The sequence below is a fragment of the Gossypium arboreum genome, chromosome 7, assembly GCF_025698485.1.
Source record: "Gossypium arboreum isolate Shixiya-1 chromosome 7, ASM2569848v2, whole genome shotgun sequence".
In the NCBI taxonomy this organism is placed as follows: Eukaryota; Viridiplantae; Streptophyta; class Magnoliopsida; order Malvales; family Malvaceae; genus Gossypium; species Gossypium arboreum.
In genome coordinates this window covers 60,713,376-60,736,387 of record NC_069076.1, presented here as the reverse complement: position 1 = coordinate 60,736,387, position 23,012 = coordinate 60,713,376, and the positions used below count along the sequence as shown (strand labels likewise).

The following is a 23,012-nucleotide window of genomic DNA, read 5'->3' as shown; positions in this document are numbered from 1 at the left end:
ATATAATAAAAAAATAAGCTAGGTATAGGGCAAAATCAATTCTCAATCATGATGAGTAACTCAAAATAGCTAGGATTTATTAGTAATAATATGTAATCCATATCTAATATAAAATTATATTTGGGAGTTATTGAAATTAATAGGATAATTTAGGTGTTTTAAAATAGTAATAAGGGAAATATAGATGTTTTGAAAAAATATTAATTAAATATCTATAATTTTATAATCTCTATTAAACTTTGAATTAAATAAAAATAGGAATAAATATGGATACTTTAGGCAAAATAAAATTTTATGAATTATGTTCTTTTTAAATTTTAAATTTATTAGTTTTATTACCTATTTTCTATCTTTATCTAATAAAATATAAAACCAAGCATTAAGAGACTTTTACATAATAAAATAGAATCAAACTGGATATCTCCTTTATAATTTTTTTTTTGAAAGATCAATTGGGTTTTATAAAATACTAAAACAGAAATACATAAAAGATAGTCACCCATCATGGGCTAAGACCCAAAGAAAGAAGCAAATAAACTTGAAGAAATAAAGAATCAGGCCCCTAAACTAAAGGAAAATTCAAAAAAAAAAAAAAAAAAAAACTTAATTGATTGTCCTGTCAATCACCACAGCTGGATGCCATTATTCCTTGTCTTTTCATTTCAATTCACCGTTCTAGCTTTTATGATACCAGTTCCCAAAACTTATCTTTTTACTTTTGCTATCAATTTCTTTGAAAACCTCTCTCGTCTCTTTCATCTCGTCTCTTCTGCTGTCAACTTGGCTGCCTTAATCTCCGATTTTCCTTCTCGCGACGAGCATGGCCTGGGTCCTCCCCTTGCAGGTAATATCCTACTCCCCTCTTCAAGGCTTCTTTGGCAAGGAAATGAGCATAACCATTTTCTGATCTAGGGATAAAATGAAACTCGATATTCTGAAAATATGTCTTTTTGCTTTGGATGTCTCTGATGAGCGCTCCTATAATCGATTTGTCCAGATCTTTTGTTTGGCATTTCTTTATCACTGTTTTTAAATCCCCCACTATTTGTAAACTGTTAAAACCCATGGAAATGGCTAACTGCACCCCTTATAACCCTACATGTGCTTTCGTTGCAAATGGTGTCGGCATATCGGAGTGGATAACTGTTTTGGATACCAAGATCTCACCCCTCTCATCACGTACTGCTAGACCCGAAGTTGATCTGAAGGATCTCTTGTCAAAAGCCGCATCAAAGAAGACTGTAACGCCCCGTACCCTAGACCGTCGAACACGAGGTGTTAATAGACTTAATTCATTACTTAAATAGCTCAAACAATTTATTTTTAAAATTTTCAGTCAAGCTAACAATCTGCGTCATAGTCACTTAAAAATTCATATCTCGAGTTACGAAACTCGAAATCCAATTCCGTAAATTTTCCTTGAAACTAGACTCATATATAGATTTACTAATTTTTTTATAGAATTTTTGGTCTAGCAAATTAGTACAGTTTATTAGTTAAAATTTCCCCTGTTTCAGAGTTTGGCTGCTCTGACCTCTGTGTATTACGAATCAAATATCTCCCTGTACAGAGTTTCAATGACTATACCGTTTGCTTCTAATAAAACTAAACTCAATAAGGAATCTGTACATATAAATTATGACTTCTAATTATCTTTAAACAATTTATGGTGAATTTCCAAAGTCAGAACAGGGGATCCAGAAATTGCACTGGACCTGTTTCACAAAAATTCAAACATCTCATAAAATATAACTCATATACCTATTTTGTTCCATCCATATGAAAATAGACTCATAATTCTTCAATTCCATATATTATTCATCATCTAATTGTATCTCTACTATTTTTAGTGATTTTTCAAACTCACGTCACTGCTACTGTCTGAATCTATTTTATGGTAAATTTTACCTATTTCATGATTTTCATGGATTAGCTAGCAATTTAGCATACATAACACCAAATATGATTATGATTAGCCATTCCAATGGCTAATCATTACCAAGCATTTCCATACCACTCAATAACTATATCATAAGACCATATACACAAAATGATTATAATGCTATACATGCCATACTCAAAATATACAAGCCATTATGCCAAGATGGTATACGGATAGTGTGAGCGTGTCGCCGACCGTTTCCGATTTCCGAGCTGGCTTGTCAACACTACAAGGAATGAAAAGGAGGGAGTAAGCATAAATGCTTAGTAAGTTCACATGCAAATAGCAAGTAACATAACTATATAAGCAAACATAAAACATCATTTGCATAATCATCACCGAGACATTCATATCACAATTTCATTTATCATCTTACCATATTGTTGTTATATCGAGTTTTCAACCCGAGGGTTAAGTACATACCTGTTCAAAGTATTCATTTCACAACACTTACCAATACGTCCCTTTTATCTCGAGTATTCCTTCGCTTGAGTAAAATTTTACCCATTGAACACATCGGAATATAATTCGGATACATGGAAAGTTTGCACATAAGTGCCACATATGTAGCCAAGCTACTATGTAACCCGCCCATAAGCTAACTCGAACTCAACTCAACGAGCTCGGGCATTCTCATCCACAAGTGAACTCGGACTCAACTCAACGAGCTCGGATGCCCAGTTACATCTCTCGAACTCGGACTCAACTCAACGAGTTCGGACATTCGCATCCATAAGTGAACTCGGACTCAACTCAACGAGCTCGGATGCCTAGTTACATCTCTCGAACTCGGACTCAACTCAACGAGTTCGGACATTCGCATCCATAAGTGAACTCGGACTCAACTCAACGAGTTCGGATGCCCAAATATCTTAGTGACATGTCACTTGTATCCTAATCCATTCCTAAGGTTCAACGGGACCTTTTTCCCAATCATGCGTCTCAACCATCTTCTATGGAATGCCGATACCGATACTCGATAATATTTCACATTTTCCAAGTATATCACACAATTTGACATATTATCAAACAATTATCACGAGTATAATATTTCATAATAATTATCATATCATTTAAATAACATAAAAACATTTAAAATAATAACTATGTTACCAACATTTACATATGAACTTACCTCGTATGCGAAAATGGCTACTTTTACCATTTCGTCCATAGTTTGGTATTTTCCCCATTTTAGCCCTAATTTCAGTTTTCCTTGCCCTATCATTTAAAATATAGTCTAATTAGGACTCACATTATTCAAATTGACCCAAAATCATATTTTGGTAAAATTACAGTTTTGCCCCTAAACTTTTGCATATTTACACTTTTGTCCCAAAGCTCGTAAATTAAACTTCAGCCTATTTTCTTATGTTTTATGACATACTGATCATTTTTCCCTTCTATGGTAACATCAAATTCTCACTCTAACATGTACTTATGACTATTAGGTATTTTTACCGATTAAGCCCTTTTGCTAGTTTTCACTTAAAACCGAGTAGCACAAGTTGTCTAACATAATTTAAAACCTCATATTCTATCATAAAACACCAAAATACACAAATTTCACCTATGGTTATTTTTCCAAATATAAACCCTAGGTTAAACTATTGCTAGCATAAGCTTAATCGAGCTACTGGGACTCCAAAAACGTAAAGAACTTGAAAAAACGGGGCTAGAATGGACTTACAATTGAGCTTGGAAGCTTGAAAAACCCTAGCCATGGTTTCTCCTTGCTATATTCGGCCATGGGGTTGAAGATGAGCAAAATTGGCTTTTAATTTTGTATTTTAATTCATTTTACCCCTAAATGACGAAAATGCCCTTACTACTAAACTTTTCAAAAATTCCATCCATGTCCAATTTTTGTCCATAGACTTAGAAATTGGTAAAATTGCTATTTAAGACCTCCTAATTAATATTTCAAAACAATTTCATACTAGAAACTTCTAGAATGCAAGTTTTACAAATTATTCGATTTAGTCCCTAATTTCAATTTAAGCACTTTACGCATAAAATTTCTTCACGAAATTTTCACACACTCATGCAATCATATCATAGACCTCAAAATAATCATAAAATAATTATTTCTATCTCGAATTTTGTGGTCACAAAACCACTATTTCGACCGGGCCCAAAATCGATATTACAACTCTCTCCCTTTAGGATTTTCGTCCCTAAAATCTTACCGTAAAAGTGGTCTTCACTTAGATTCCTCAATTTCATATTCGGTGCTGAAGAACTTTCACTCAAAGTGGTGCCTCCAATATATCTCATTAATTTCTCATATATTCTGAAAGTTTACGAACTGATCTCTTAATTGTTCTTAAATTTTCAACCCTTCTCCGTTTCCCTTGTTATCTTGACATAAAACCAGATCTCAATTTGGTTAATGGAGACTAGAATTCCAAGAAATTCAACAATCAAAAAGACCTGAAATTCCATGAATCTAATGAGTAGGAATTCATTCAATACCGATATGATTTATAGATCTCGCCAAACATTTAACAATAGGATACATCACATTTTCCTCTTTCCGCTATGGAAATAATTCTGATATGGCCTCAAGAATAATCCTTCTCATTTCCATCCCAATATCAACACTGACAAGGATAATTTTGATAGATCCCAATGCTCAGCTTTAACCCCTTTAACAACTCTGATTTTATGTGACATCGAATGCTCTAAACTATCACATTACCTCACTGTCTTGAAACATATCACAATTCATACAACAGTACATTACTGAAAGTCAGGAAGTCTTTGCTCAATGTAGACTAGTCTAGTTTAGACGCTTCGGTTACCGATATTCTCATCTATCCGAACTCTGTCAACATGTAATAAATTTTTCAGCTTTTACAAGACGAAAACCTTATCATTCGTAGTGACTTTAATTAATATCCAACTCTTTCTAATAAATATACACTTCTCATTTAGACTATTTACTCTTTTATCAGTACAAAATGAAATTCTATTATCAGACTTGAGAAAAATAATCCTGACATAATTGTCACATGAAATCTTTCAAATAAATAATTCACCATACCGACTGAAACTCGCGCTTTTATCACTTATGCATTTACTGATGTCAAATCCTTACACAAAAATTAGAAAAATCCCAATAGTAAAATCACCACGTTACTAAGATCAAATTAGAAGTATAGTCATATTTGACATTATTATCACGAGCTGAAGAACGCACTTCGAACATGAGTCATAATTGACAAATTATGGAACAAAGATAACAAGAAAATGAATAAAAAATCCGAATAAAGAGATCCGGGATAAAGAAACTCAAGATACGATACTATGCCGAGAATCGAAAACCAAACTCATAGAGAAAATACGAATACCCGATAATTCTTCAAAGAAAAAAGTCCAAAAGAAAACATCATTTAATCCCACCGAATCAAATATAACAAGAACAATATATCTTCCCATACATATATATCGATGAAGCATCAAGTAGAAGAAACAAAACATAATATCTTACGATTCTCTTATCAATTCTTATCGATTTAAATGAAATAGAATACCCGATGAAATAGAGCAATATAAATTATAAACCAGTCAAACTACCAATGCTTTCATCCAACACCGAATTAGAAGACATTCCCATATAACAAGAATTTCTTCGAAGATCAATAGCCATAGAAATATTTCGAGAACGGGTAAACACATAGAACATCTCAAAAGAGATCGCTAAATCTGTCCAAATATAACTGTCACACTCAGATAGTTCACATTTCAAATATCATTTCCTAACTAGTTCTGCCATCACAAATTTCATATTAAACCATTCACTAAAGAAGGCTAGTTCTGAATAAATTTCGATTTACACTTTTCTCGACCTTGCACCTGAGTAATTCGATTTACCAAAGAGAATTCCTTCTCTAATTGGGATAGTGCATAACTCCAATAATCTTTACGTCAATCCGATACTTTACTGGCTCTGATCATACTTATAATTATTCTATCACTCAACTCTTTGGGTTCTCAACCGGAAACTTATTCAATACAAATCTCATGAAATTCCATTATAAGTACCACTTCGGTAAGGGGGAGGGGTTGTAGGACCTCTGACTCGACTTTCTTATACATACACATATGACATAACTCCCATCATCATAGCAACATCATCAAAATCATGTCATTCATTCAGGCAATGCAACATTCATGTTGGCTTACACAAATTTTCCTATTGTCCATTTAGACAATATACTTATGCATACATTCTATGTTTTCTAGATAGCTTTACTTATCCATTCATTTAATTAAATTAAGTCATGCTCATGACATCATATAAGACCAAACAAACATAGATATTTGCATCACAATCACAACTTTCATTTCATGCATCATCATATACATATCATTACAATCATATAATTCACCCAACAATTTAACATAGATAAGTTCATTTCATTATAATCCTTTATCTCATAAAATTGTATATCATTAACATTCATCAACATTCAACGTCCAATCGAGACAAGGACATTTTCATTCAGTATCATGATATTATGACCTTTATTCATACCTCTACTACTTTCTATTTATTCCGTTCATCTTATCAAGTAAGCCACATACACTACATCGTATGAGCATTAAGCAAATATGAATATTTATCACATATGTATCATAAACTTTTATTCATACTTTTCTGAACCGAGACTTATCATAATCATAATTTTACTCAAATACCTTCACATAATATTGAACATGGTCGGCGCAGCTCGGTTGGAGAGTACCCTATCTAAATAAGACGGTACTCATACGCGTCGGAAGACATCACACTATCACAGATCAGTGGCATGTATAGCTAAACTTTTACACATGCTAGGTTAGTCTGAGAACCGACTAAACCTACTCCGATACCACCAAATGTAACGCCGCGTACTCGAGACCGTCGTTGGAGTCGAACACGAGGTGTTAATAGACTTAATTCATTACTTAAATAGCTCAAACAATTTATTTTTAAAATTTTCAGTCAAGCTAACAATCTGCGTCATAGTCGCTTAAAAATTCATATCTCGAGTTACGAAACTCGAAATCCAATTCCGTAAATTTCCCCTAAAACTAAACTCATATATATATATTTACCAATTTTTTTATAGAATTTTTGGTCGAGCAAATTAGTACAGTTTATTAGTTAAAGTCTCCCCTGTTTCAGAGTTTGGCTGCTCTGACCTCTATGTATTACGAATAAAATATCTCCCTGTACAGAGTTTCAATGACTATACTGTTTGCTTCTAATAAAACTAGACTCAATAAGGAATCTGTACATATAAATTATGACTTATAATTATCTTTTAACAATTTATGGTGAATTTTCAAAGTCAGAACAGGGGATCCAGAAATTGCTCTGGTCCTATTTCACAAAAATTTAAACATCTCATAAAATATAACTCATATACCTGTTTTGTTCCATCCATATGAAAATAGACTCATAATTCTTCAATTCCATATATTATTCATCATCTAATTGTATCTCTACTATTTTTAGTGATTTTTTAGACTCACGTCACTGCTGCTGTCTGAATCTATTTTATGGTAAATTTTACCTATTTCATGGTTTCCATGGATTAGCTAGCAATTTAGCATACATAACACCAAATATGATTATGATTAGCCATTCCAATGGCTAATCATTTCCAAGCATTTCCATACCACTCAATAACCATATCATAAGACCATATACACAAAATGATTATAATGCTATACATGCCATACTCAAAATATACAAGCCATTATGCCAAGATGGTATACGGATAGTGTGAGCATCTTGCCAATCGCTTCGATTTCGAGTTGGCTTGTCAACACTACAAGGAATGAAAAGAAGGGAGTAAGCATAAATGCTTAGTAAGTTCACATGCAAATAGCAAGTAACATAACTATATAAGCAAACATAAAACATCATTTGCATAATCATCACCGAGACATTCATATCACAATTTCATTTATCATCTTACCATATTGTTGTTATATCGAGTTTTCAACCCGAGGGTTAAGTACATACCTGTTCAAAGTATTCATTTCACAACACTTACCAATACGTCCCTTTCATCTCGAGTATTCCTCTGCTTGAGTAAAATTTTACCCGTTGAACACATCGGAATATAATTCGGATACATGGAAAGTTTGCACATAAGTGCCACATATGTAGCCAAGCTACTATGTAACCTGCCCATAAGCTAACTCGAACTCAACTCAACGAGCTCGGGCATTCTCATCCACAAGTGAACTCGGACTCAACTCAACGAGCTCGGATGCCTAGTTACATCTCTCGAACTCGGACTCAACTCAACAAGTTCGGACATTCGCATCCATAAGTGAACTCGGACTCAACTCAACGAGCTTGGATGCCTAATTACATCTCTCGAACTCGGACTCAACTCAACGAGTTCGGACATTCGCATCCATAAGTGAACTCAGACTCAACTCAACGAGTTCGGATGCCCAAATATCCTAGTGACATGTCACTTGTATCCTAATCCATTCCTAAGGTTCAACGGGACCTTTTTCCCAATCATGTGTCTCAACCATCTTCTATGGAATGCCGATACCGATACTCGGTAGTATTTCACATTTTCCAAGTATATCAAACAATTTGACATATTATCAAACAATTATCCCGAGTACAATATTTCATAATAATTATCATATCATTTAAATAACATAAAAACATTTAAAATAATAACTATGTTACCAACATTTACATATGAACTTACCTCGCATGCGAAAATGGCTACTTTTACCATTTCGTCCACAACTTGGTATTTTCCCCATTTTAGCCCGAATTTTAGTTTTCCTTGCTCTATCATGTAAAATATAGTCTAATTAGGACTCATATTATTCAAATTGACCCAAAATAATATTTTGGCAAAATTATAGTTTTGTCCCTAAACTTTTGCATATTTACACTTTTGCCCCAAAGCTCGTAAATTAAACTTCAGCCTATTTTCTTATGTTTTATGACATGCTGATAATTTTTCCCTTCTATGGCAACATCAAATTCTCACTCTAACATGTACTTATGACTATTAGGTATTTTTACCGATTAAGCCCTTTCGCTAGTTTTCGCTTAAAACCGAGTAGCACAAGTTGTCTAACATAATTTAAAACCTCATATTCTATCATAAAACACCAAAATACACAAATTTCACCTATGGGTATTTTTCCAAATATAAACCCTAGGTTAAAATATTTCTAGCATAAGCTTAATCGAGCTACCGGGACTCTAAAAACGTAAAGAACTTGAAAAACGGGGCTAGAATGGACTTACAATCGAGCTTGGAAGCTTGAAAAACCTTATCCATGGTTTCTCCTTGCTATATTCGGCCATGGGGTTGAAGATGAGCAAAATTGGCTTTTTAATTTTGTATTTTAATTCATTTTACCCTTAAATGACGAAAATGCCCTTACTACTAAACTTTCCAAAAATTCCATCCATGTCCAATTTTTGTCCATAGACTTAGAAATTGGTAAAATTTCTATTTAAGACCTCCAAATTAATATTTCAAAACAATTTCATACTAGAAACTTCTAGAATGCAAGTTTTACAAATTATTCGATTTAGTCCCTAATTTCAATTTAAGCACTTTATGCATAAAATTTCTTCACGAAATTTTCACACAATCATGCAATCATATCATAGACCTCAAAATAATCATAAAATAATTATTTCTATCTCAGATTTTGTGGTCACGAAACCACTATTCTGACTAGGCCCAAAATCAGGATATTACAAAGACAGTGACCCTTGTGCTTCTTGCTGTATGTTCATGACCTTTAGCAACTTTTAAAGTAAGTTTTTTCTATTCTACTCCATTCAACTCTAAAATGTAGCTTATGACTTGATTCGAGATATCTCTGCCTGTAGAGTTCTTTCTTTCATAAATTAACTGATTTTTGTATGTCCAGATTGTCCATAGACCACAACATAAGAGTCGACATTGCTCAATATTTCCTTGTCTAAAAACCCAAGTAAGCCACTCCCAGATACTGTTAAGATCATTATTACGTACCCAAGCAAGATTTAAATTTCACCACACATCTATTGCTGTAGGACAATACCGAAAGATATGATTGCTGTCTTCTCCAAGGGTGTGACATCTGGGACAAATAACTGCTGTGACCACTTTTTTATTCTTTAGATTTGATAGAGAAAGAATATAGTTCCATGAAATTCTCCAATTTGTAATTTTAATTTTTGGAGGGAGATGTAAATTCCATAATTTCCTGTAGAAATCTCTAGTCTCGGTCTGTAAATAATTATTACTAGGATCCGAATTAGCCCCCTATAATAGTTTATAGGCACTCCTGACTTAGAATTCTTCTGATGATTCCCCTCGCCATACTTGGAAGTCTTCATAAGTTGTTTCTGCCAAAGGGATTTGCAGATTTTCCTTGCAACATCCGCATTAAAGGTACTAATGACTAATTTTGTATTCCAAGTTCTACTAGCTGGATCAATAAAATTTGATACTGTCTTATATTTTCATTACTAGTCTTATTTTGTAACCCTTCTATTTCAGCTCTCGATATCCATAAGTCACCCCAAACGGAAATACGATCCCCCGTGCCAACCCTCCAACATAATCCTTTCTCCAAGATTCCTTTTGCTACCCAGACACTCTTCCAGGTAAGTGAAGGTAAATTTCCTAATTGCGCATTGAAGAAATCCGTACTTGGATAATACTTTGCCTTTAAAACACGACTAAGCAAAGAATTAGGAAAATTAATAAGACGCCACCCTTGTTTGGCTAATAACACAACATTAAATTTATCGAGATTTCGAAAGCCTAATACACCATCTTCTTTTAAAGAACATAAATCTTTCCAAGTACACCAATGAATGCCTTTCTTATCTCGATTTTTCTGCCAACAGAATTTTACAAAAATGCCTTCTATTGCAGCACATAGAGATTTAGGGAGTAAGAAACATGCCATAGTATAGGTTGGAATAGCTTAAAGAATGGCCTTTATAAATACCTCTTTTTCGCATTGAGAAAGATGTTTAACACTGCAGCTATCAATCCGTTCTTTAATTCTATCCTTCAAAATTTGAAATGCCATCTTCTTTCTTCTATCCGCCATGTTAGGAAGACCAAGGTATCTTTCCGGGTTATTTGAACTTCGTACTCCAAGAATCCTCGAAATTGTTGTTTTGTCCTTCTCTTGTATATTAGAACTAAAGAAAACTGTAGATTTTCCAAAACTATAGATTTTCCATAGTTGACGCATTGACCAGAACAATTCCTGTATTTAATCAAAATCCGCTTAAGTGATTGAGCTCCTCTTTCTGTAGCCTCCCTAAACAGTATGCAGTCATCTGTAAATAATAAGTATGAGACCTGCGGACTACTTTTGCTTGCCTTGACCCCTCTAAGTATGTTTCCCCTAATAGCCAATCGTATTAGACTCGAAAAACCTTCTCCACAAAGTAAGAAAAGAAACGAACTCAAAGGGTCACCCTGTCTTAAGTCCCTTGTAGGGCGAAAGCTATCTCCTACATGACCATTAAAATTCACCGAATAAGAAACTGTAGAAAGACATTTCATTAAAGAGTCAACCCAGCCTAGATCAAAACCCATTCTTTTCATAATTTCTTCAATAAAAAATCATTCTACTCTATCATACGCTTTACTCATATCTAATTTTACCGCCATAACTCTTTTTTTCCCCGTCTTCTTCTATTTTAAAGTATGAAGGATTTCATAGGCCAGCAATACATTATCCGAAATCAATCTCCCTGGTACAAACACACTTTGTGCAAGATCTATGTGACATCCCAAAATTGACCCTAGTCGGGATGTGGTTTCGGGACCACAAAACTGAGGCATAAAAATAATTTATAATTTATTTTGATGCCTATAATATGTGTTAATTCATGTGTGACATTTTTGATGTTTCGATTTAGAGTTATAAATGTGAATTTCACTAGAAAGGGCCTAGTAGTAAACATTGAAAGTATGATGGGGAAATGTGGGATGACTAGTTGATAATGCATGCAAAAAAAGGATTTGCATGTCAAATTTCCCCTAACATGAAGTGGCCGCCATGACAAGGAATCATGGGCTAAACATGTCATGAAACATGTTTTGTTGGTGCACTAGGGAGAAACAATAAACAAATGAGTATGGGTAATAAAGAAAGAAAAAAAAAATGTGTGTGTGAGTGAAACCCCCCTTGCCGTGCATTGTGGAAGAGAAAAGAAAATTTTGTTCATCCATTTTTCTCTTCTTTGGCCGAAAATACTAAGGAAAAGGGAGGATTTTTGCTTTATGCTTGGTTTAGAAGAGAACTAGAAGGAGATTTGGCTATACTTGCATCAAGATTAAGGTATGTTTGAGGTTGTGTCATGAGATTCATGCTTGTTTTGGTTGCTAACTTGATGTGCATGTTAGCCATGGTTCAAATCCTTGTTATGCCATGGAAATGGTATTTGGCCAAGGTGGATTTTGTGTTAATGCCATTGCATGTTAAATATGAAGCTTGTTAATGGTGTATGTGATGGGGATTGATGGCTCTTGGACTTTCTTTTTAGTATTTTGAGTGAGACATTAAGTTCTTTGCTTAATCATGACCAAAATGATGGTGTTGTGATGTATTCGGTCATGGTATATCCATTAAGTATGATTCATGCATGTTGCATGGTAGGTAAGATTTGAGCTTTGAATATGTGTTTGCACATGATGAATTGGTATGACATATATACTATTTCAAGGTATATATTTGCTTGGGATGATGTTTTCGGTTATGTAGTACATGAGAGATGTGTATTGAGCTACAATATGTAATGCGTTAGTTAGTAAAATGCATGCTGTTTTGTGTGGTATTATGCATAATCGGCCTCAACATGGACATGCATATTCGCCACATGAGGGAAATTGGTGTGCATGCATTCGGTTAGAGGCAAGCATATTGATGCCTATTCTTGGCTTAGAAAATTCGCTAAGAGGAATACTAACTAAGGTGTTGAGTTCGATTCATGATTTTGTACATATGCGACTTTGATGCCTAATGAGTAGATATTTATATATTGGCTAGGCATCTTGAATTCTCTTCCGATGCTCAAATGATAAAACCAATTTATTTGTTAAATTTAGCTCAAGAAGCTAGAGGTGGAGAATCAAGCAAAGGCAAAGGAAAGATAATCGAGTAGTCGATTGGAAATCGTTTCATCCAATATAAGGTAAGTCATTAAGCATATATTTGGTGTTGATGTAAATGACCATAATATATACACAATTGTGTTTAAATGAATTGATGTGTAAATGGGAATGTATGTGTATGGAATGATGCCATTGTTGAATGTATAAAGGCAGCAAAATGCATAAGGTATTGGTCTCGGCACTAAGTGTGCGGGTATAAATGGACACGGTGACAAGATTGGCACTAAGTGTGCGGGTTTAAATTGTACAGCACTAAGTGTGCGAGTTTGATTATATAGCACTAAGTGTGCGAGCTGAAAATTATATAGCACTAAGTGTGCGAGCTGAAAATATATAGCACTAAGTGTGCGGATTCACTATATGCTCTTGTATTACAATTGGCACTGAGTGTGCGACATTATCGAGTTAATCCCGGACAGCGGATCGGGTAAGTACCTCGAGCTCATGATGAATAGAAAATACGTCCATGCTTGGGGTTGAATTGGTAAGCCTTAAATCTATGTGATGATTGAAATTGTATGGTTGTGCTGGAAAATGAGTTAATGTGTAAAAATGCTTCGATTATCTTGTTGTGTAGAATATGAAATGTGGATGTATGACTTGGTACGAGATTGGACCGAAAGGTCCGAGGTATTATGGTATAGATTCGATATGGATGAGTACCTAGCCTCGTTTGCTGTACATGTTGTAGTGACTGTATCAGTGGATTGATGAATGCTTATGACTTACTGAGTTGTAAACTCACTCGGTGTTTTTTTTTGTCACCCATTTTAGGTCTCTCGGATTCGTATTGCTTATGCGTGATCGGGACCGTCGTTGAAGTCATCACACCGCTGAAATCTTGTGGTATTGTTTTCGTTGTTGAAGAACATTTGGCATGTATAGGCTATTATATTTTGTCGAATTGTGGGTTGTAAACTTTAAGCCCTGTGAAAATGGCCTATGTGGTCGCCGAGTGGGATGCTAGAACCTATAGCCACGAGTCTTAGAAACTCTAATTTTGATAAGGTGGCCACAATTTGTGTCATGTATGATGGATGATTAAGGCCAAGGAAAGATTCATGAAATTGGCATAGTCTACTGCAGTAACTGTCGCGGACAGCAGCAGTGAGATGAGATTGAAAAATCACTAAAAATAGTAGAAGTAGAATTAAATAGTGGGTAAATTATGAAATTGAACCTTGATGAATCTATTTTCATATGGATGAAACGAAACGACCATATGAGCAGTATACTGAGAAATATTAAAGTTCTCGTGAGACAGGGCCAGAACGGTTTCTGGGTCCCCTGACGCGACTTTGAAAATTTACCATAAATTATCCAGAAAGAATTAGGAGTCATGCCTTATATGTACGGATTCCATTTTGAGTCTAGTTTCATTAGAAACAAACGGCACCAGTATTAAAGCCCTGTACAGAGAGATATTCAAGTTGTAACGCGCAAAGGTCAGAGCAGTCGATCCCTGTAACATGGGTGACTTTAACTAATAAACTGTACCAATTGGCCCGACCAAAAATTCTAGAAATAAATCCATGGATGGGTATATGAGTCTAAATTCAGGGAAAATTTACGAAACCAGTTTCCGAGTTTTGAAACTCGAGATATGATTTTTAAGGCGACGGGGACGCAGTTTTCCAGCCTGACTGGTAATGTCAAATTGGTTGGTATCTTGAGAGGGTTTGGCCGTTAACCCCTCGTGTCCGACACCGGCGTCGGCCACGAGTTAGGGGTGTTACAATTTTATTGGTATCAGAGCTATGGTTTAGTCGGTTCTAGGACTACCATAGCGCGTGTGAGTCTAGCTATACATGCCAAATTGTTAGTGCTGAATAATGTGATGACTTCTGACGGTTGAAATTTTTATTTTAAATAGCAATGGAACCCGGGATAGAGAGACCCTTGGCGGATGACGTTGAAGGTGTAGCGGCTGCTCCCGCACAAGGGACACCGCCTGTTGAGCCTCAGTCATCCGCGAATAATCAAAATGAAGGGGCGAAACAAGCCTTCTTCACCATGATGAATGAGTGGGTCGCGCAATATGCCCGAACCGACCCGGCTGTCCAACCATTTCGAATTTAAATATTCCACCCCAAGAGCCCGTAATGCCATCGCCATCGATCCTGTGAGGCTGAGTAAACCACCTGTGGACTTGATTAGGAAGCGTGGGGCCGAGGAGTTTAAGGCCATAGTTACCGACAATGCCGAAAGGGCCGAGTTCTGGCTTGATAACACCATTAGAGTGTTTGATGAATTGTCATGCACACCGATGAATGTCTTAAGTGTGCTATATCTTTGTTATGTAGACTCACCTACTATTGGTGGAGGACCTTGATTTCCATAGTCCCAAAGGAACAAGTTACTTGGGATTTCTTTCAAACGGAATTTCGGAAGAAATATATTAGTCAACGGTTCATTAATCAGAAGCGTAAGGAGTTCTTGGAACTCAAGCAAGGCCGTATGACCGTATCTGAATACGAACATGAGTTCGTAAGACTTAATCGGTAGGCTCGGGAGTGTGTGGCTGATGAGGTTGCGATGTGCAAAAGATTTGAAGAAGGATTGAATGAAGAGTTAAAGTTACTAGTGGGAATTTTGAAGATAAAGGAGTTCGTGACACTAGTCTAACGAGCCTGCAAGGCGGAAGAACTTGGGAAGGAGAAGAAGAAGGCTGAATTTGAAGTAAGAGATTACCGTAAAAGATCGACGAGTAAAGCTCCGTTCTCGGCTGTAGAGAGGTTCGTGGAGGACACCAAGAAGTCGAGGACGATCATGGAATTTCCATTAGAGCCCGACCATTGACGGACTCCGAGCTACTTCAAGAGCTAGTGTGGGCAATAATCGCCAAGAGAGACCTGAATGCCCCAATGTGGAAGACGACACCTAGGTGAATGTTGGGGTAAGTCTTAATAGGGCCTGTTATGGATGCGGTTCAAGGACCACTTCATTAGAGATTGCACGAGCTAGATGAGAGGAATAAGACGCAAGGTGCAAGACCTAGTGGAACGACGGCTGGAGGTAGGCCCCGAGAATCTCTGGAGGTAGGGTGGTAATCGAGAGGAGCCTCTAATACTACTGTCCGATCCGAGACCCGATACTCGCTAGAGCATATGCCATTCACAAGACGAGAGGAGGCATCCTCCCCGACGTTATCACCGGTACTTTTACTCTCTTTGATACTAGTGTGATTGCATTGATTGACCCCGCTCTACTCATTCATATGTATGTGAAACCTTAGCATCCGGTAAGACTCTACCGTTGAGTCTCATCGAGTTCATAATTCGAGTGTCAAACCCTTTGGGTCGACACGCATTGTTGATAAAGTGTGCAAGAGATGCCCCTAATAATTCGAGAATCGCTTTTCCTACCGATCCGATGCTTCTACCATTTAATGAATTCGATGTTATTCTTGGTATGGATTGGTGATCAGTACATGATGCAAGAGTGGATCGCAAAAGGAAAACCATTGATTTGAGGAGTGCAAATAATGAGGTAGTCCGAGTCGAGTCTCATCGATTTAAAAGGAGCGCCAATGATAATATCTTCTATGACCGCCGGAGGTATGTGAAAAGGGTGTGAAACATACCTTGCGTATGTGTTTGGAAGTAAAGAGACGGAAAGGAAACTCGAATCGGTACCAGTGGTTTGTGAGTATTCAGATGTTTTTCCCGAGGAGTTACCGGATTGCCACCGGTTCGAAAAGTGGAATTCGATCGGTTGTACCGGTACTATGTCGATTTCAATAGCCCCGTGTCGTATGGCATTAACTAATTAAAGGAATTGAAGGTTCAATTGCAAGAATTGACGGATAGAGGTTTCGCCGACCGAGTTTTTCTCCATGGGGCGCACTTTGTATTGTTTGTGAAGAAGAAGGACGGAACCATGAGGTTGTGCATCGACTATCGTCAACTCAATAAAGTGACGATAAAGAATAAATATCCATTGCCACGAATTGACGATTTGTTTGATCAATTAAAGGGAGATAGATTTGAGGTCGGGGTACTATCAGTTGAGGGTCCGAGAATCGGACATACCCAAAACCGCTTTTAGAACGAGGTACGGTCACTACGAATTCTTGGTGATGCCGTTTGGGCTCACTAATGCCCTCGGTGTTTATGGATTTAATGAATAGAATTTTCAGCCATACTTGGATCGGTTCGTAGTTGTATTTATCGATGACATTTTGGTCTATTCGAGAGATGAAACCGAGCATGTCAACACCGAGGCTAGTGTTGCAAATCTTACGAGATAAGCGCTTATACGCAAAGTTCAAGAATGTGAATTTTGGTTGAAAGAGGTTAGCTTTTGGGGCACGTGGTGTCCGTGACGGTATCGTGGTGGACCCAACAAAATTCGCCATAGTCGATTGGAAACCACCAAGGAATGTTACCGGTTAGGAGCTTTTTGGGGCTTGCGGTTATTACCGACGATTTGTAAAAGGTTTCTCGACGATAGCCACGCCAATGACGGTTACTCCAAAAGGATGTTAAGTTCGAATGGACGGAGAAATGTCGAAAAGTTTCGATCAACTCGAAAGCTTATTTGATCGAAGCCCCAATTCTAGTGCAACCTTAATCGGGCAAAGAGTTTGTCATTTATAGTGACGCATCCCTACTTGGGTTGGGTTGCGATTGATGCAAGAAGGGCGAGTTGTGGCCTATGCGCCGAGGCAATTAAAGCCACATGAGAAAAATTATCCGACCCATGATCTCGAATTGGTCGCCATCGATTCGCTTTAAAGATATGGCGACATTACTTATTTGGTGAGAAGTGCCATGTGTGTTCGGATCACAAAAGTCTCAAATATTTGATGACCCAAAGAGACTTAAATCTGCGACAAAGGCAATGGCTCGAGTTGTTAAAAGATTATGAGCTCGTCATTGATTATCACCCGAAGGGCTAATGTGGTTGCGGATGCCTTAAGCCGAAATCACTATTTGCTTTATGAAGCGATGAATGTACACTTGTCTATCCTACCCGACAATGTGTTAGTAGCTGAATTGAAAGCCAAACCATTATTGATACGTCAAATTCGTGAAGCTCGTAAAGTCGACGATGAGTTGGTTGCAAAACGGGATGAGTGTGTTCAACAAGGACTCGGAATTTCAAATCGATGATGACGATTGTTTGAGGTTCAAGTCGTCTGTGTCCCAAAGAATTCGAACTTATTCCAATAATTTTGAACGAAGCCCTTTGTAGCCGAATGGCAATCCACCCGGGAGTACGAAGATGTACAACGATTTGAAACGCTCGGTTTTGGTGGCATGGTATGAAACGGACATCTCCGACTTTGTTTGAGATGTTTAATATGTCAACAAGTGAAAGCGGAACATCAAGTGCCTTCAGATTGCTTCACCGAACACGATACCCGAGTGGAAATGGGATCGAGTCACAATGGACTTTGTGTCCGGCCGCCATTGTCGACTAGTAAGAAGGATGCGATTTGGGTTGTTGTTGATAGATCGACTAAGTCGGCTCACTTTATCCCCGTATGCACGGATTTTTCATTGGATAAACTAGCCGAATTGTACGCTTTCTCGATTGTGAGATTACACGGGTACCGATTTCTATTGTGTCGGATAGAGATCCGAGATTTACCTCGCGATTTTGGAAGAAATTTCAAGAAGCTTTGGGTACCAAGTTGCATTTCAAAGACCGCTTTTCACCCCAAACCGATGGTCAATCCGAACGGATAATTCAAATACTCGAGGATATGTTGAGATGTTGTATCCTTGAGTTTAGTGGTTCATGGGAACAGATTCGCCTTTGATTGAATTCGCTACAACAATAGCTTTCAATCAAGTATTAAGATGGCGCTTTACGAGGCTTTATACGGTCGTAAATGCCGCACCCCATTATTCGACTGAACTTAGTGAAGGTAAATTCTTCGGGTTGATTTGGTGAAGGATGCCGAGCAAAAGTTCGAGTGATTCGTGAAAGTTTGAAGGTCGCTACGGATCGCCAAAAGTCGATATGGATTTGAAAAGGAAAGACATTGAATATCGTTTGGAGACAAGGTATTTCTCAAAGTTTCACCCTGGAAGAAGGTGCTTAGATTTGGCCATAAGGGCAAATTGAGTCCGAGGTTCATCGGTCCGTATGAAGTATCTGAACGAATTGGGCCAGTAGCGTACCGATTAATTTTACCCCCCTGAGCTCGAAAAGATTCACAACGTTTTCCATGTTTCGATGCTTCGACGATATAGGTTTGACCCGACGCACGTAATTCCTCCATCTGAGGTCGAGGTTCAGCCTAATTTGAGTTATGAAGAAGAGCCGGTTCGCATTCTGATGCGTGAAGTAAAAGACCTACGAAACAAGAAAATCCCATTAGTGAAGGTGTTGTGGCATAAACACGGAATTGAAGAAGCCACTTGGGAACTTGAGGACTCTATGAGAGAGCGATACCCGAGCCTATTTACCGGTAAGATTTTCGGGGACGAAAATTTCTTAAGTGGGGGAGAGTTGTGACATCCCAAAATTGACCCTAGTCGGGATGTGGTTTCGGGACCACAAAACTGAGGCATAAAAATAATTTATAATTTATTTTGATGCCTATAATATGTGTTAATTCATGTGTGACATTTTTGATGTTTCGATTTAGAGTTATAAATGTGAATTTCACTAGAAAGGGCCTAGTAGTAAACATTGAAAGTATGATGGGGAAATGTGGGATGACTAGTTGATAATGCATGCAAAAATAAGGGATTTGCATGTCAAATTTCCCCCCCTAACATGAAGTGGCCGGCCATGACAAGGAATCATGGGCTAAACATGTCATGAAACATGTTTTGTTGGTGCACTAGGGAGAAACAATAAACAAATGAGTATGGGTAATAAAGAAAGAAAAAAAAATGTGTGTGTGTGAGTGAAACCCCCCTTGCAGTGCATTGTGGAAGAGAAAAGAAAATTTTGTTCATCCATTTTTCTCTTCTTTGGCCGAAAATACTAAGGAAAAAGGGAGGATTTTTGCTTCATGCTTGGTTTAGAAGAGAACTAGAAGGAGATTTGGCTATACTTGCATCAAGATTAAGGTATGTTTGAGGTTGTGTCATGAGATTCGTGCTTGTTTTGGTTGCTAACTTGATGTGCATGTTAGCCATGGTTCAAATCCTTGTTATGCCATGGAAATGGTATTTGGCCAAGGTGGATTTTGTGTTAATGCCATTGCATGTTAAATATGAAGCTTGTTAATGGTGTATGTGATGGGGATTGATGGCTCTTGGACTTTCTTTTTAGTATTTTTGAGTGAGACATTAAGTTCTTTGCTTAATCATGACCAAAATGATGGTGTTGTGATGTATTCGGTCATGGTATATCCATAAGTATGATTCATGCATGTTGCATGGTAGGTAAGATTTGAGCTTTGAATATGTGTTTGCACATGATGAATTGGTATGACATATATACTATTTCAAGGTATATATTTGCTTGGGATGATGTTTTCGGTTATGTAGTACATGAGAGATGTGTATTGAGCTACAATATGTAATGCGTTAGTTAGTAAAATGCATGCTGTTTTGTGTGGTATTAAGTGCATAATCGGCCTCAACATGGACATGCATATTCGGCCACATGAGGGAAATTGGTGTGCATGCATTCGGTTAGAGGCAAGCATATTGATGCCTATTCTTGGCTTAGAAAATTCGCTAAGAGGAATACTAACTAAGGTGTTGAGTTCGATTCATGATTTTGTACATATGCGACTTTGATGCCTAATGAGTAGATATTTATATATTGGCTAGGCATCTTGAATTCTCTTCCGATGCTCAAATGATAAAACCAATTTATTTGTTAAATTTAGCTTAAGAAGCTAGAGGTGGAGAATCAAGCAAAGGCAAAGGAAAGATAATCGAGTAGTCGATTGGAAATCGTTTCATCCAATATAAGGTAAGTCATTAAGCATATATTTGGTGTTGATGTAAATGACCATAATATATACACAATTGTGTTTAAATGAATTGATGTGTAAATGGGAATGTATGTGTATGGAATGATGCCATTGTTGAATGTATAAAGGCAGCAAAATGCATAAGGTATTGGTCTCGCACTAAGTGTGCGGGTATAAATGGACACGGTGACAAGATTGGCACTAAGTGTGCGGGTTTAAAATTGTACGTAACTAAGTGTGCGAGTTTGATTATATAGCACTAAGTGTGCGAGCTGAAAATTATATAGCACTAAGTGTGCGAGCTGAAAATATATAGCACTAAGTGTGCGGATTCACTATATGCTCTTGTATTACAATTGGCACTGAGTGTGCGACATTATCGAGTTAATCCCGGACAGCGGATCGGGTAAGTACCTCGAGCTCATGATGAATAGAGAATACGTCCATGCTTGGGGTTGAATTGGTAAGCCTTAAATCTATGTGATGATTGAAATTGTATGGTTGTGCTGGAAAATGAGTTAATGTGTAAAAATGCTTCGATTATCTTGTTGTGTAGAATATGAAATGTGGATGTATGACTTGGTACGAGATTGGACCGAAAGGTCCGAGGTATTATGGTATAGATTCGATATGGATGAGTACCTAGCCTCGTTTGCTGTACATGTTGTAGTGACTGTATCAGTGGATTGATGAATGCTTATGACTTACTGAGTTGTAAACTCACTCGGTGTTTTTTTCTTGTCACCCATTTTAGGTCTCTCGGATTCGTATTGCTTATGTGATCGGGACCGTCGTTGAAGTCATCACACCGCTGAAATCTTGTGGTATTGTTTTCGTTGTTGAAGAACATTTGGCATGTATAGGCTATTATATTTTGTCGAATTGTGGGTTGTAAACTTTAAGCCATGTGAAAATGGCCTATGTGGTCGCCGAGTGGGATGCTAGAACCTATAGCCACGAGTCTTAGAAACTCTAATTTTGATAAGGTGGCCACAATTTGTGTCATGTATGATGGATGATTAAGGCCAAGGAAAGATTCATGAAATTGGCATAGTCTACTGCAGTAACTGTCGCGGACAGCAGCAGTGAGATGAGATTGAAAAATCACTAAAAATAGTAGAAGTAGAATTAAATAGTGGGTAAATTATGAAATTGAACCTTGATGAATCTATTTTCATATGGATGAAACGAAACGACCATATGAGCAGTATACTGAGAAATATTAAAGTTCTCGTGAGACAGGGCCAGAACGGTTTCTGGGTCCCCTGACGCGACTTTGAAAATTTACCATAAATTATCCAGAAAGAATTAGGAGTCATGCCTTATATGTACAGATTCCATTTTGAGTCTAGTTTCATTAGAAACAAACGGAACCAGTATTAAAGCCCTGTACAGAGAGATATTCAAGTTGTAACGCGCAAAGGTCAGAGCAGTCGATCCCTGTAACATGGGTGAATTTAACTAATAAACTGTACCAATTGGCCCGACCAAAAATTCTAGAAATAAATCCATGGATGGTTATATGAGTCTAAATTCAGGGAAAATTTACGAAACCAGTTTCTGAGTTTTGAAACTCGAGATATGATTTTTAAGGCGACGGGGACGCAGTTTTCCAGCCTGACTGGTAATGTCAAATTGGTTGGTATCTTGAGAGGGTTTGGCCGTTAACCCCTCGTGTCCGACACCGGCGTCGGCCACGAGTTAGGGGTGTTACAATCTATGCATTTATCAATGATAATCCAGAGACAATTTGCGATGACCTTAGCTATCAACTTGTAAAACACATTGCATAGGCTAATAGGTCTGAAATGACTGATGCTAGAAGGATTTGGGATTTTTGGTATTAATATGACATTAGTTTTATTAATTAAACTGATATCCATACCTCTATTTAGAATTTGTAGACAAAAGGATTCACATCTTCCCCAATGATTTGCCAACATTTCTGGTAGAATAAAGCCAGAAATTCATCTTCTCTTGGCGCTTTCGTTGGACCTGATTTGGA

General features: G+C 37.1%; 1 long non-coding RNA gene across 2 annotated transcripts; it reads left to right on the top strand.

Annotated features, from left to right (window-relative positions):
* The first annotated feature begins 644 nt into the window (after window positions 1-644).
* On the top strand, window positions 645-22,121 carry LOC108486445 (uncharacterized). Of its 2 annotated transcripts, none has more exons than XR_008286120.1 (2): window positions 645-844; window positions 21,762-22,121. It is a non-coding gene; the product is annotated as an uncharacterized LOC108486445 (long non-coding RNA). The 2 variants fall into 2 exon arrangements; XR_008286121.1 differs by lacking the exon at window positions 21,762-22,121 and adding an exon at window positions 13,894-14,255.
* Window positions 22,122-23,012: the final 891 nt, after the last annotated feature.